This window comes from Phyllobates terribilis, unplaced genomic scaffold (genome assembly GCF_046119375.1).
Source record: "Phyllobates terribilis strain yellow unplaced genomic scaffold, ASM4611937v1 Scaffold_4__5_contigs__length_816908805, whole genome shotgun sequence".
Classification (NCBI taxonomy): Eukaryota; Metazoa; Chordata; class Amphibia; order Anura; family Dendrobatidae; genus Phyllobates; species Phyllobates terribilis.
In genome coordinates this window covers 94,821,089-94,835,997 of record NW_027362764.1, presented here as the reverse complement: position 1 = coordinate 94,835,997, position 14,909 = coordinate 94,821,089, and positions in this window count along the sequence as shown.

The window sequence follows — 14,909 nt, the reverse complement described above, 5'->3', positions numbered from 1 at the left end:
TGGCATTATGTTTTGGGTCATTGTCCATCTGTAGTATGAAACGACGACCAATCAGTTTGGCTGCATTTGGCTGGATCTGAGCACACAGATATACATCAGAATACATCAGAATTCATTCGGCTGCTTCTGTCCTGTGTCACATCATCAATAAACACTAGTGACCCAGTGCCACTGGCAGCCATGCATGCCCAAGCCATCACACTGCCTCCGCCGTGTTTTACAGATGATGTGGTATGCTTTGGATCATGAGCTGTACCACACCTTCGCCATACTTTTCTCTTTCCATCATTCTGGTAGAGGTTGATCTTGGTTTCATCTGTCCAAAGAATGTTCTTCCAGAACTGTGCTGGCTTTTTTAGATGTTTTTATTAGCAAAGTCCAGTCTAGCCTTTTTATTCTTGATGCTTATGAGTGGCTTGCACCGTGCAGTGAACCCTCTGTATTTACTTTCATGCAGTCTTCTCTTTATGGTAGATTTGGATATTGATACGCCTACCTCCTGGAGAGTGTTGTTCACTTGGTTGGCTGTTGTGAAGGGGTTTCTCTTCACCATGGAGATTATTCTGCGATCATCCACCACTGTTATCTTCCGTGGGCGCCCAGGTCTTTTTGCATTGATGAGTTCACCAGTGCTTTCTTTCTTTCTTAGGATGTACCAAACTGTAGATTTTGCCACTCCTAATATTGTTGCAATTTCTCGGATGGTTTTTTTCTGTTTTTGCAGCTTAAGGATGGCTTGTTTCACCTGCATGGAGAGCTCCTTTGACCGCATGTTTACTTCACACCAAAACCTTCCAAATGCAAGCACCACACCTCAAATCAACTCCAGGCCTTTTATCTGCTTAATTGAGAATGGCATAACGAAGGGTTGCCCACACCTGTCCATGAAATAGCCTTGGAGTCAATTGTCCAATTACTTTTGGTCCCTTTAAAAACAGGGTGGCACATGTTAAGGAGCTGAAACTCCTAAACTCTTCATCCAATTTTAATGTGGATACCCTCAAATGAAAGCTGAAAGTCTGAACTTCAACTGCATCTGAATTGTTTTGTTTAAAATTCATTGTGGTAATGTCTTGAACCAAAATTAGAAAAATGTTGTTTCTGTCCAAATATATATGGACCTAACTGTATGTGACTGACATGTTTCTATCTATCTAATCTATGTATGATGCTCTATTCTTTCTGTTCTAAATTGTCGGGCACCGGTGTATGCCGCTGCTGAATTGCCGGCTTTTCATGTTTCACTGTGAACACTGTTACCATCGATTTGGGCAACCACTGTAATGCCACAACCACCATGGCTGTGGCATTACAGTGAGTGGCAGACAATCCCTGCATGATGTGAAAAAATCCAGTTACGCTTTTGGTGCACGAACAGTTATCGAACATAACCCCGAAAAGTCGAATTTTTTGCAAATCGTTCGCGTTCGTCGAATGACTCGAACACAGCCCAAAACAGCTCGAATTTGAGATTGGCGAACAGTTCTAGTCGAACACCGCTCATCTCTAGTGACCACCTCCCGCCACTGCTGTATTTTGATGCCAGGTAATCGGCAGGGAAAATAGAACTGAAGAGTGGCGGAAGAGAGGGGCTGATCGAGAAAGTAAGTGTATGTTTTTTTTCTGTTCTATTTTTTTTACACTATCCTGGATCTTTTAGATATAACTTTTATAGTAGTGTACAAGCCTTTAAATAATAGTAGCCAGTCTTTGAACTGTCTCCAAGTCTCCTTTTTTTGCAATATGATGCCCAAAACTGAGCACCATATACATGATGTGTTATCTCAAGTGATTTAGAGAGGAGCAATACTGCATATTAATATTACAGCCTCTTCTGAAAACCTCAAGCTGTGTATGCATTACATGGGTGGCCATTCATCTAAATGACTATCCTGTAATGCAGTGAGAAATATAGTATACAGGAACGGGAAGAACTAAGGGGAAAAAATACAAATAACATAATAGAGAGCACAATTAACATAAATCTTTGTTGGGATGTTAGTAATAGAGGAGTGTGGTTTTAATCTTTTTTTTTTTTTTTTTTAATAATTACTCTTTTTTAAAAATGATTACCAGTTAGAACTCATTCCTTCTGTATATCTTTGTTTAATTTTGTGAAAAGCTTTAATAAAATGAGTAGTAAATAATTTATTTCAAATGGAATCTCTCAGCAGGTTTTGTAATGTATTCTGAGAGCAGAATGACCCCGATTCCAGCGATGTTTCACTTACTGGGCTTCTTGCTGCTGTTTTGATAAAAATCACTGTTTTATCTGCTGCAGATCTAGCAGTTCTCGGAATGCTGAGCTCTGTATAACCCCGCCCACACCACTGATTGGCAGCTTTCTGTGCATAGGCAGAAAGCTGCCAATCAGTGGTGGGGACGGGGTTACACATAGCAGCAGGACTAAATGGCCTAAGACAACTAGTTCTCTAGTGTTAATCTCCTGATGATAAAACACTGATTTTATTGACACAACAACACACAATCCAATATGTGATATTTTTATGCAATCACAGTCTCAGCCACTATATCATGCTGGCTGCTCTCAGATTACATACACTACTGCTAACAGATTCCCCTTAAAGAGGTTGACCACGCCTTTTACTAAATTGCATGTATTTGAGACTAAAACCATTTTTGCAATTGGGTTTCATTCAAAATTTTTCCATTCTTTGGCTGTTACAGAGTCTTTGTTTTCCAGCATATTAATTTTTGATGTGGTCTGTGGTCATAAATTGCTGAGAGCAGCTCAGAAAAAAAACAGATAAAGGTTACAAACTCCCCATCAGACCATCAGATCTAGGTCACTGACTGGTTCTCAGTTAATTCATTCTGCAGCCTGCAATGCACGGTGCAACACATGGGCTATAGAAGGCAAACGGTGCAAAATTTTTAGTAAGAATCAATTTCAAAAATAGTTTTTACCCCAAAACACACGCATACTTAGCATGTAAATAAGGAATGCTGGCAAAGATCAGTAATTCAAAGGAATTACTTTTTATTTTCGGAAAGAATGGCACTCTTCTTGATGGTCTGTGCCTGGTATAGCAACTCAACTGAAATAAGTTTTGTTGTAATACCAGACGCAACCTATGGACAAGACTGGCGCTATCTCTTGAAAAGAGAAAAAAATTCTTCCCAAAATCCCAGGCAGTCTTAAATAATGGATTGTGAATGTAAAAATGTTTTCGAATTTTGGATCAGTATACAATGTGGTTGGTAAAGGAAATCTACAGGTGCATTTTAACTCTCCAAAACCACAAAGCGGAAGCAGGCCATCCATTAGACATTCGTCTTTGTCAGGAACAAATCACATTTCCTGGTATTCCCATGAATAACAAATGATCTGCTGAAGTCAAGTAATGGGGGCAAAATGTTAAGTTTCTTTGTTGTGAAACTGCCTCATTGGCTAAACAATGAAAAATTTAATTTCTGTTGGAAAGTGTCCAAATTAAGAAAAAAGAGGAAAAAAATGGATTATCTTGCTTTCCTTACTTCTAGCACAAATATAAACTTTAGTAATTAAACTTTTCACCTTTGCAAGTAGCTGACAGCGTATTCCTGCACAGTGGGTGGTTTGCACGGCAGACATATTGACTTGGAACAATATACAAAGCCGAAATCCCAATCTGGAATGTAGCTAATGTAACAATGTATATCTCTAGTGCCACTCACACATCCTCTGCTCAGATTTGCATATATTTTGCTTTCTAAATGAAACACATAGCGGTGCCGTAATTAACTGCTCCAAGACAGCAAAATGCACAGTCAGGAAAAATAATATTGAAGATGAGAAGTGGAAATTTCCATAATTATTGATATTTTACGTGACAGAGAACGTCGACACTTTAGAAGTCTTGAAAATATTTAGGAGAAAATGAGAAAATTAACCTTTGGAGAAGGGTCAGCCAGAATAATGAAGTTTTGGGGATTTATAAAGGATTCTCTGAGAACAGTTATCAGCATTAAACAAAACTTTCTAAATGCGGATCAATTTAAAGATAATGTAAAAGTGGTTACTGGATACTGTCTAGGTAATTATGAGCTGGAAAAAAAAGAAACCGCTCACAATTAAATCATTATAAAGTTAGTGACAAGATCTCAAAATCGGTAACTCTTCATTTTCTCTGAGAGCGATATAGAGAAGGCTTGGCAGCTCATTGTATCTATAATTTCTGGAAACACTGGATACTATGAATGCTTGACTCCATATGTAGATTGGTCTTTACATCATTGATAGGGTTAGATTAAAGAGGTAGTCCACTACTTTAACACTGATGACCTATCATTAGGATAGGTTATCAATGTCTGATTGGCGGGGGTGCGACATCTGGCACCCCCACCACTCAGCTGTTCCCTGAGTCAGCGTTTGCCGGAACTGGTAGCTCACGGCCACTATAGAGTTCATGGAGCTGCACTATACAGCTCGTAACTGAGCAGTTCCGGTGACACCGGGAACAGCTGATCGGCGGGGGTGCCGGGTGTCGCACCCCCACCGATCAGACATTGATGACCTATCCTAATGCTCGGTCATCAATGTTAACCCCTTAGTGACCGGACCAATTTTTTTAAATCTGACCAGTGTCACTTTATGTAGTAATAACTCTGGAACGCGTTAACATAGCCCTTTGATTTTAAGACTGTTTTTTGTGACATATCATGCTTTATGACAATGGCAAATCTAGGTTGATATGATTTGCGTTTATTTATAAAAATATCAGAAATTTGACAAAAATGTTTTAAAAATTGCAATTTTCAAACTCTGAATGACTATCCCTTTAATCCCAATAGTCATACCACACAAATACATTTATAAGTAACATTTCCCTCATCTCTTCTTTACATCAGCACCATTTGTAAAGTGTTGTTTTATTATGTCAGCATTTTAGAAGGTTTAAAAATGTAGCAGTAATTTTTCATTTTTCCAAGGAAATTTACAAAACTTATTTTTAGAGGGACCTATTCTGTTTTGAAGTGACTTTGGAGGTCCTATACAGTACAGACCAAAAGTTTGGACACACCTTCTCATTTTAAGATTTTTCTGTATTTTCATGACTATGAAAATTGTACATTCACACTGAAGGCATCAAAACTATGAATTAACACATGTGGAATTATATACTTAACAAAAAAGTGTGAAACAACTGAAAATATGTCTTATATTCTAGGTGCTGCAGCATCTTGCAGCGGCATGCTATTCCATCCGGTTTGCGTTTAGTTGGACCATCATTTATTTTTCAACAGGACAATGACCCCAAACACACCTCCAGGCTGTGTAAGGGCTATTTGACCAAGAAGGAGAGTGATGGGGTGCTACGCCAGATGACCTGGCCTCCACAGTCACCAGACCTGAACCCAATCGAGATGGTTTGGGGTGAGCTGGACCGCAGAGTGAAGGCAAAAGGGCCAACAAGTGCTAAGCATCTCTGGGAACTCCTTCAAGATTGTTGGAAGACCATTTCCGGTGACTACCTCTTGAAGCTCATGAAGAGAATGCCAAGAGTGTGCAAAGCAGTCATCAAAGCAAAAGGTGGCTACTTTGAAGAACCTAGAATATAAGACATATTTTCAGTTGTTTCACACTTTTTTGTTAAGTATATAATTCCACATGTGTTAATTCATAGTTTTGATGCCTTCAGTGTGAATGTACAATTTTTATAGTCATGAAAATACAGAAAAATCTTTAAATGAAAAGGTGCGTCCAAACTTTTGGTCTGTACTGTATGTTGGAAACCTCCCAAAAGGGATACCATTTTAAAAACTGCACCCCTCAACGTACTTAAAATTGCTTTCAGGTAGTTCATTAACCCTTCTGGTTCTTTTCAGGAAGTAATGGAAAGTGGCATGACAAGAATGAAAAAGTTTATTTTTGCCACCTAAATTTTGACAACTTCTGAACAGGCAGCTATAACCGGCAGACTCTAAGGCCATTATTTAGCCATGAGCTGCCATGGCTAACATCAGTACCACACAATTAAGATCTCAGGATGCTGATGGGGTTAAAGAAGGAGCCCCCCACAATCTGTTAACTATTTAAATTCTGTAGTCAATTCTGATAGCAGAATCTAAGGGGTTAAACGTCCATGGTCGGTGATAACACTGATTGTGGCTGATGCAGCAAGTTGTCAGCTATAGTATACAGGTGACAGTTACAAGATTGTCACCTATCGGGGAACGCTACTCTCTCATATCGCAGGTCAGTAAAAAGACGTCTAGTGGTCACTAAGGGGTTAAATTTGTTGACAACCTATTTAGGCCATCAAATTGTAGAGTTACATCATGGCAATCCCTTGGATGCAGATGATGCTGGCAGTGACTGACAGCAAGGTTCCCATCATAAAGGCCTCATAAACATTAGATAGCTATCTCTCCAACTCCTCCATACAAAGGAACTCTATGAGAGAGCCACTGCCAGAACAAAAGTATCAGCCATTAGAAATCAAACAATCAAGATACTTCCCTCTTCAGACATCATCTGAAGAAGGTAAAGTGTGAAGGATTACATACACATTGGACTGTTGGCCTATCCCACTGATATCAATGGGTTTGGCAAACTTTAAGGGACTTAACAGCCTTAGAGGGTTGGTCCGGTGCCTAAAATGTATTTTCTAAATATCTATCTTTACACTGTGACCACTTTTGTAATTTGCTTTATTACACAATAACCTACACTTCTTTCTATCTAATTAAGCCCTAAATGTTCTTTTTACTGCACTTTCTGTGACATTTCGTTTGAGAAGTGTCTCAAACGGGACATCACAGGAGGCTGGGGCTGCACTCACTCCCCACAGCGTCCATCGCCCCTCCTGGAACAGGACAACACAGGGGGCAGCACTGCAGCTACTCACTAGTTCCTTGTATCAGCACCACCTCTTAAAACATCTTGCATCCATGCTGACTAACGCTGTGGGAGACGTGAGTGCAGCGCTGGTTCTCTGCTTCTATATGTTGGCAACTTTTCTTGGTGTAGAGAAGCACTTTAACTCGGGTACAGTTTGATTAATTCCTAAATAACAATACGATGCTACTTATAAATTACTTCTTATTAAGAACCATTAGGCTATGTTCACATGTTCAGTATTTAGTCAGTATTTTACATCAGTATTTTTAAGTCAAAATCAGTAGTGTAGCAATCAGAGGAAAAGTATAATAGAAACACTTCACCACTTCTGCATTTTTCACCCACTACTGGTTTTGGCTTACAAATACTGATGTAAAATACTGACCAAATACTGCACGTATGAACGTGGCCATAAAATGTAAATTTTATATGATGTTCCTTGGTTTTGTCATGAGCAAGTGTATACTTATTTTACTATTTTAACCCCTTTTTGACGTGTGACCTAATAGTACGTCATGGTGACCTGAGCCGATTGGACCAATGACGTACTATTAGGTCATATGGCACAACTGGTGCGGGGCGATCGCCGCCGGGTGTCAGCTGATAGTACCGGGTGTCACTGTGACAATGTGCAGGGAGTGGTCCCGCACCGCTCTTGGCATATTAACCCCCGCAATGCTGCGATCTAAATCGATCGCAGCATTGCGGGAGCAAGGGGAGGTCTTTACTCCTCTTTGGTCAGACCTCATCTGGAATACTGTGTACAGTTTTGGGCACCACATTTTAAAAAAGACATAGACAAACTGGAGCAAGTTCAGAGAAGAGCGACCAGAATGGTGACTGGTCTGCAAACCATGTCCTATGAGGAACGGTTGCAGGATTTGGGAATGTTTAGCTTGCAAAAAAGAAGACTGAGAGGAGACTTAATAGCTGTCTACAAATATCTCAAGGGCTGTCACATTGTAGAAGGATCATCTTTATTCTCATTTGCACAAGGAAAGACTAGAAGCAATGGGATGAAACTAAATGGGAGGAGACACAGATTAGATATTAGAAAAAACTTTTTGACAGTTAGGGTGATTAATGAGTGGAACAGGCTGCCACGAGAGGTGGTGAGTTCCCCTTCAATGGACGTCTTCAAACAGAGGCTGGACAGACATCTGTCTGAGATGATCTAGTGAATCCTGCTTTGAGCAGGGGGTTGGACCAGATGACCCAGGAGGTCCCTTCCAACTCTACCATTCTATGATTCTATGATTCTATGATTCTATGATCGCCGATACTCACCTCTCCTGCCGGCGTCCAACGCTGTCTGCCACGGCTCCTGGATGTTGCCATGACAACCCGATGTCGTCATGACAACATACAGGTCACCAGACAGCAGGAAGATATTTTGGTCATGTGCAGTGCATAACCAAAGTATCTTCTTCCTCTGCAGCAGTGACAGCCTGTATAGCACAGGGAGCTGCTGCTGCTCTCTATGCTATTAAGGCGATCTGAAAATAAAATGTTAAAGTCCCATAGTGGGACAAGGTGTAAAAGTAAAAAAAGAATCAGAATGTGAAAAAAAAAAAAATTGTAAAAATATTTTAAAAAAAAGAAAAAAATAATCCAAAAAAATAAAAATATATTGTACCCATAAATAAATATTATTGTGGACAAAAACAAAACAAAACAATAAAAGTACCTATATATGGTATCGCCACGTCTGTAATGACCGGTCCTATAAAACTGTCCCACTAGTTAACCCCTTTAGCGAACACGATAAAAAAAAAGCAAAAAAACATGCTTTATCATCATAAAGCCAAACAAAAAATGCAATAAAACGCGATCAAAAGAAAAAATGCAAATAAAAATGGTATCGCTAAAAACGTCAACTTGTCCCGTAAACAACAAGCCGTCACATTACTCTGTCGGCCGAAATACGGAAAAATTATAGCTCTAAAAATATGGCGATGTAAAAACTAGTCTTTGCAAAAGAAAAAGCATCTTTTAGTGTGTGACAGCTGTCAATAATAAAAACTCAAAATGAATCTGGTATCGCTGTAATCGCACCGACCCGAAAAATAAAGCGGTCTAATCACTTATACCGCACGAAGAACGGTGTAAAAAATAAACTCTAGGGTTAAGGTTCTGTTTGGGTTAGGGTTGTGTTAGTGTTAGGATTGGAATTTTTTCAAAAGTAAAGAAAAAAAATGATGGCGATATGGCGACTAATGTTGAGCGCAAGTGCTCGCTACTTGAGTTTGCATCGGGTGCTCAGGTATGCACCAAGTATCGCAGGTACTCAAGTCTCCTCCCCATATGTTTTGCAGCTGTTATACAGCCAAAAAAAACTTACAGGGATTGCCTGCCATGCCCAAGCAATCCATGCATATTGGTTTTTTTTGGGTGTCTAATAACAGTAAAACATGTGGGACTATACCCCTTGATAAAATCCTTGAGGGGGCTAGTTTCCAAACTGGGGTCACTTGTGGGGGGTTTCCACTGTTTAGGCACATCAGGGGCCCTCCAAAAGCAACATGGCGTCCGTTAATTATTCAAGCAAATTTTACTTTCAAAAAGTCAAATGGCGCTCCTTCCCTTCCGAGCCCTGCCGTGCGCCCAAACAGTGGTTTTCCCCCATATATGGGGTATTGGCGTGCTCAGGAGGAATTGCACAACAAATTGCATGGTGTAATTTCTCCTGTTACCCTTATTAAAATGCAAAATTGGAGGCTGAAAAACATTTTTTGCTGCAAAAAATGTGAAAATTGTATTTTTACGGCTCAATGTTCTAAACTTCAGTGAATCACCTTGGAGTTCAAGGTGCTCACCACACATCTAGATAAGTTCCCTGAGGGATCTAGTTTCCAAAATGTTGTCACTTGTGGGGGGTTTCCACTGTTTAGGCACATCAGGGGCTCTCCAAATGCAACATGGTGTCCGCTAATTATTCAAGCAAATTTTACATTCAAAAAGTCAAATGGCGCTCCTTCCCTTCCGAGCCCTTCCGTGAGCCCAAACAGTGGTTTGCCCCCACATAAGGGGTATTGGCGTGCACAGGAGAAATTGCACAAGAAATTTTGGAGTACATTTTTTCCTTTTACCCTTGAAAAAATAAAAAAAAGGGGTCTAAATTAACATTTTTGCGAAAAATGTTAAATGTTCATTTTTTTCTTCCACATTCCAAAAATTCCTGTGAAGCACCTGAAGAGTTAATAAACTTCTTGAATGTGGTTTTGAGCACCTTGAGGGGTGCAGCTTTTAGAATGGTGGCACTTTTGGGTATTTTCTGTCATAAAGGCCCCTCAAAGTCACTTCAAATGTGATGTAGTCCCTAAAAAAATGATTTTGTAAATTTTGTTGGAAAATTTAGAAATTGCTGGTCAAGGTTTAACCCTTATAGCTCCCTATCAAAAAAAAAATTTTGGTTCCAAAATTGTGTTGATGTAAAGTAGACATGTGGGAAATGTTATTTATTAACTATTTTATGTGACATATCTCTCTGATTTAAGGGCATAAAATTTCAAATTTTGAAAATTGCAAAATTTTCTAAATTTTTTCGCCAAATTTCAATTTTTTTTCACAAATAAACGCAAATGATACTGAAGAAATTTTACCACCATCATGAAATACAATATGTCACGAAAAAACAATCTCAGAATCAGTGGGATCCGTTGAAGCGTTCCAGAGTTATTATAAGTGACAGTGGTCAGAATTGTAAAAATTGGCCCGGTCATTAACGTGCAAACCACCCTCGGGGGTAAAGGGGTTACGGAATCATGAATACAATATTTGAAATTCGTTAAAAATAAAATTCCCAATATGATTAAAACAATACAGCAGAAGATAATCCCTTTGTGTCAAAGGTGCGTCTACACGTCTGAAATGATTAAAGGGGTTTTCCAGAAAAAGAAAAACATGGCTGCTTTTTTCCATTTGTAAACAAGTTGCGTGCGGTTTTGCAGCACAGCCCATATACTCTAATGGGGTTGAGCTGCGGTACGACAGTCAACCCATGGACAGATATGACATCATTTTAGGAAGAAACCTTTCCTGTTTTTTTAATCCTGGACAATCAGTTTATCTGCTGTAAGGTTTTACCCTTTGGGTATATGGCAGAGTGCACAGAACTAGTTAGGAGAAACTGTACAACAAAGGCATTGGAACAGCAAGCGCTGCTGTAAGGTGACTGCACTAAGTATTTTCTGGCCAACTGCAAAGGTGTAAAGGCACCTTCATAGTAAATGATTACTACCATTTTGGTCAAGTCCTCAAAACCCACTTTAAAACATATTTATTTATGATGGTTTCCTTGGATGTTTATTTGAATGTATTATGTCATATCAGTCATTGCAAAACATCTACAGTTATGTGGAAAACTAATCACACCCTCTTTGAAATCTGTAGTTAAAATTATCAGGACACAATTAAAAAAACATCTGGTCCTTAAGGTCGCCATACACATTAGACTAACGTCAGCCGAACCGGCCAATATCGGCAGGCTCAACCGACAATAATAAGTATGGGAGACTCCTGTCCCCAACATATGATGTCATTTGAGATTAAGATTTGGCTTGTCTGATTATGAACTGTGATTCTTTTTAATCTTGGCAAGGTAAGCTTCAGGAATCTGATTGTGGCTCTTGTAGAGAACAAAAGTGTGCAAGGAACAGCGAGCGGTCCTATGTATGGAGGAGTCGAGAGGGAGAACAGACAGCTCAATGATTGGACAAACCATCGTTCAGCCAACAGTTATCTATTCTGTATGGAACTCCTTAGAGGATCTTACAATTAAGCAAATACAACCTGATATTAACAACAACAAATGACAAATTACAGCGTTATTCATTTAACAAACATTGGGCCAAAATGCAGAAGCAGTGTGTCATACAATAAGTACACCCTTACTGTTTCTATAGGAATAAAGAGGGTAAGGTCAGGTGCTGATATTCAAATGTCCTTGATCAATTGTTAATCCTCAAATCTGACCACCTCTATAAATGCAAAAGTTTTGGAAGTTTGCTGGTCTGAGGCATTCAGGCATATGTAAACACAATGTTGAGGAGGAAAGATATCAGCAATGATTTTAGAGAAGAAATTGTTGCTGCCCATCAATCTGGAAAAAGCTTCTAAGATCATTTCTAAACGATATGGAGTTCATCATTCTACACTGAGAAAGATTATTTACAAGTGGAAAACATTCAAAGCAGCTGACAATCTTCCCAGGAGTAGACATTCCAGCAAATTGGGATACTAATAGATCACAAACTGCACATGAGTCAACAGTATGATGCAGCAGCAAAAAAGGCAAACACAGTTCTGGGAAGTATTAAGAGAAACATAGAGTCTAGATCACGTGAAATAATTATCCCCATCTACTTCTCCTTGGTCAGGCTCCAACTGGAATACTGTGTTCAGTTCAGGGCACCACATTTTAAAAAAGACATTGAGAAACTGGAGCAAGTTCAGAGAAGAGCTACCAGGATGGTGAGCAGACTGCAAACTATGTCCTATGAGGAACGGTTAAAATATCTGGGAATGTTTAGCTTGCAAAAAGAAGACTGAGAGGAGACTTAATAGCTGTCTACAACTATTTGAAGGGATGTCACAGTATAGAGAGATCATTCTTATTCTCATTTGCACATGGAAACACGAGAAGCAATGGAATTAAACGGAAAGGGAGAAGATACAGATTAGATATTAGAAAAAGCTTTTTGACAGTGAGGGTGATCAATGAGTGGAACAGGCTTCCATGAGAGGTGGTGAGTTCTCCTTTAATGGAAGTCTTCAAACGAAGGCTGGACAGACATCTGTCTGAGATGGTTTAGTGACTCCTGCATTGAGCAGGGGGTTGGAGCAGATGACCATGGAGGTCCCTTCCAACTCTAATATTCTATGATTCTATGAAATTCACCCCAATGTCAGACCGTGCACTACGCAAGAAAATTGCAAAATACCAAAGAGCTACAGCTCAGACTCTAAAAGCTTCAGCATGTTAAATGTTCAAGTTCATGACAGTATAAATAGAAAAAGACTGAAGAAGTGTGGCTTGTTTGGAAGGGTTTCCTGGAGAAAACCTCTTATCTTTTCTCTTATGAAAAGAACATGGCAGCGTGGTTAAGATAGCATGGAATCACAAGACTTCTTGAACAATATCTTTTGGACAGATAAGACAAAAGTGTAAGGCTATGTGCCCACAATGCAGAAATGCTCCGGATTTTTTCCTGAGCGTTTCTGCATCTCCCTGGCAGAAAAAACGCACGCGGATTGTACATGCGGATTGTACATGCGTTTTTCCTGCCAGGGACAAGCGGATGTGAAGCGTTCTTCACATGCATTTCCGCATGCGGGTTGACAAGCGCCTTCCAAGCGATTTTAGCATCACTTGGAAAGTGCTTGTCATGGATTTATATACTGTGACCATAAAGAATGTTAAAAAACAAAAAAATAAATCTATGCTTACCTTCTGATGGCCCCTGCAGTCTTGCTTCACTCCGTCCTGGCTTGCCGGCAGCTCGCGGTACACTACACTGAAGGACCTGCCATCACATGACTATGACATCAGCACAGGTCCTTCAGTCCACCGCGAGCTGCCGGCAAGCCAAGACAAGGAGAGCGGGGGCCATCAGAAGGTAAATATAATATTTATTTTTTATTTTATTCTTTATTTTACAGGTTCTATGGTACCCAGGAGCGGAGGAGAGTCTACTCTTCTTCAGACCTGGGTACCATCCGCACATTGAAACATTTGGATTCCGCATCTACAGATGCAGTGATGCAGATTCCATGTGTTTCAATGCAAGTCAATGGCGGCGAAAACGCAGCGCTTCTGCAAAATAATTGGTAGTGCTGCGTTTTTTTCCGCAATGATAACCCGCAGCGGAAATTTCCGCAGCATGTGCACAGCACATGCGGATTATCATTGGGGAACATGGCAGGCCTTCTACCATGCGTTTTTTAAGCGTTTCTGCAGCGTTTTTGTTGCTGCGGAAACGCTTCAAAAACCCATCGTGGGCACACAGCCGAAATGTTTAGGCATAATAACATGCTTCACATTTGGCATAAACCAAACATAGCACAAACCCATATAACCAATTGTCAAGCACGGTGGTGAAGGCATGATGATCGGGCTTGTATATAGTTCCTGTAACCTGGGCATCTTGCAGTCATGAAGTCAATCATGATCTCCTTTGTGTATCAAAGTATTTTTCAGTCAATGTTGAGGCCAACCACCCAAAAGTTAAAGATTGGCCAAAACTGGGATAATAATCTTGCAGCAGAACAATGATCCCAAGCACGTCAGCAAATCTACATCACAATGGATGAAAAAGAAAAGAATCAAGGTTTTACAATAGTCCAAAGTGCAGATCTCAACCCACAAGAAATGCTGTGATAGGACCTTAAGAGATCTGTGCATAAATAAATGTTCACAAAACTCAATGAACTTAACATTGTAAATAAGAATGGGCCAAAATTCCTCTAGAACGACGTGAGAGACTGATAAAGTCATACAGAAGACGATTACTTATAGTTACGAGGGGCGATCCAAAAGTAATGATAATCAATGCTAAACACATTGAATATTGTCAAAAAAAAAATGTATTTTTTACATAGTCTCCTAACAAGTCTATACATTTAGTCCATCTCTTTTCTAAACTTAGAATTCCCTTCGAGAAAAAAATTCTTGATCTTGACCCTCAAAAAAATCCCCAACAGCGGTTATCACGTCGCTATTGTCGTCAAATTTCTTGCTCCGGAGGTGTTCCTTGAGCCGAGGAAAGAGAAAGAAGTCACTGGGGGCTAGATATGGCGAATAGGGGGGGTATTCCACCAGTTCAAAGCCCGCTTCTTGAATGGTAGCCATGGCAACTGCAGCTTTGTGAGCCGGCGCGTTATCTTGGTGAAACAGCACTCCAGCCCGCAGTTTGCCGCGCCTTTTCTCCTTGATAGCCTCCTGCAATCTTCTTCTTTGTTCTGCGTAGTAGGAGCCCATAATAGTGGCTCCCTTCTCCAAATAGTCCACCATAATAATTCCTTCAGCGTCCCAAAAAATGGACGCCATAACCTTCCCTGCTGAGTT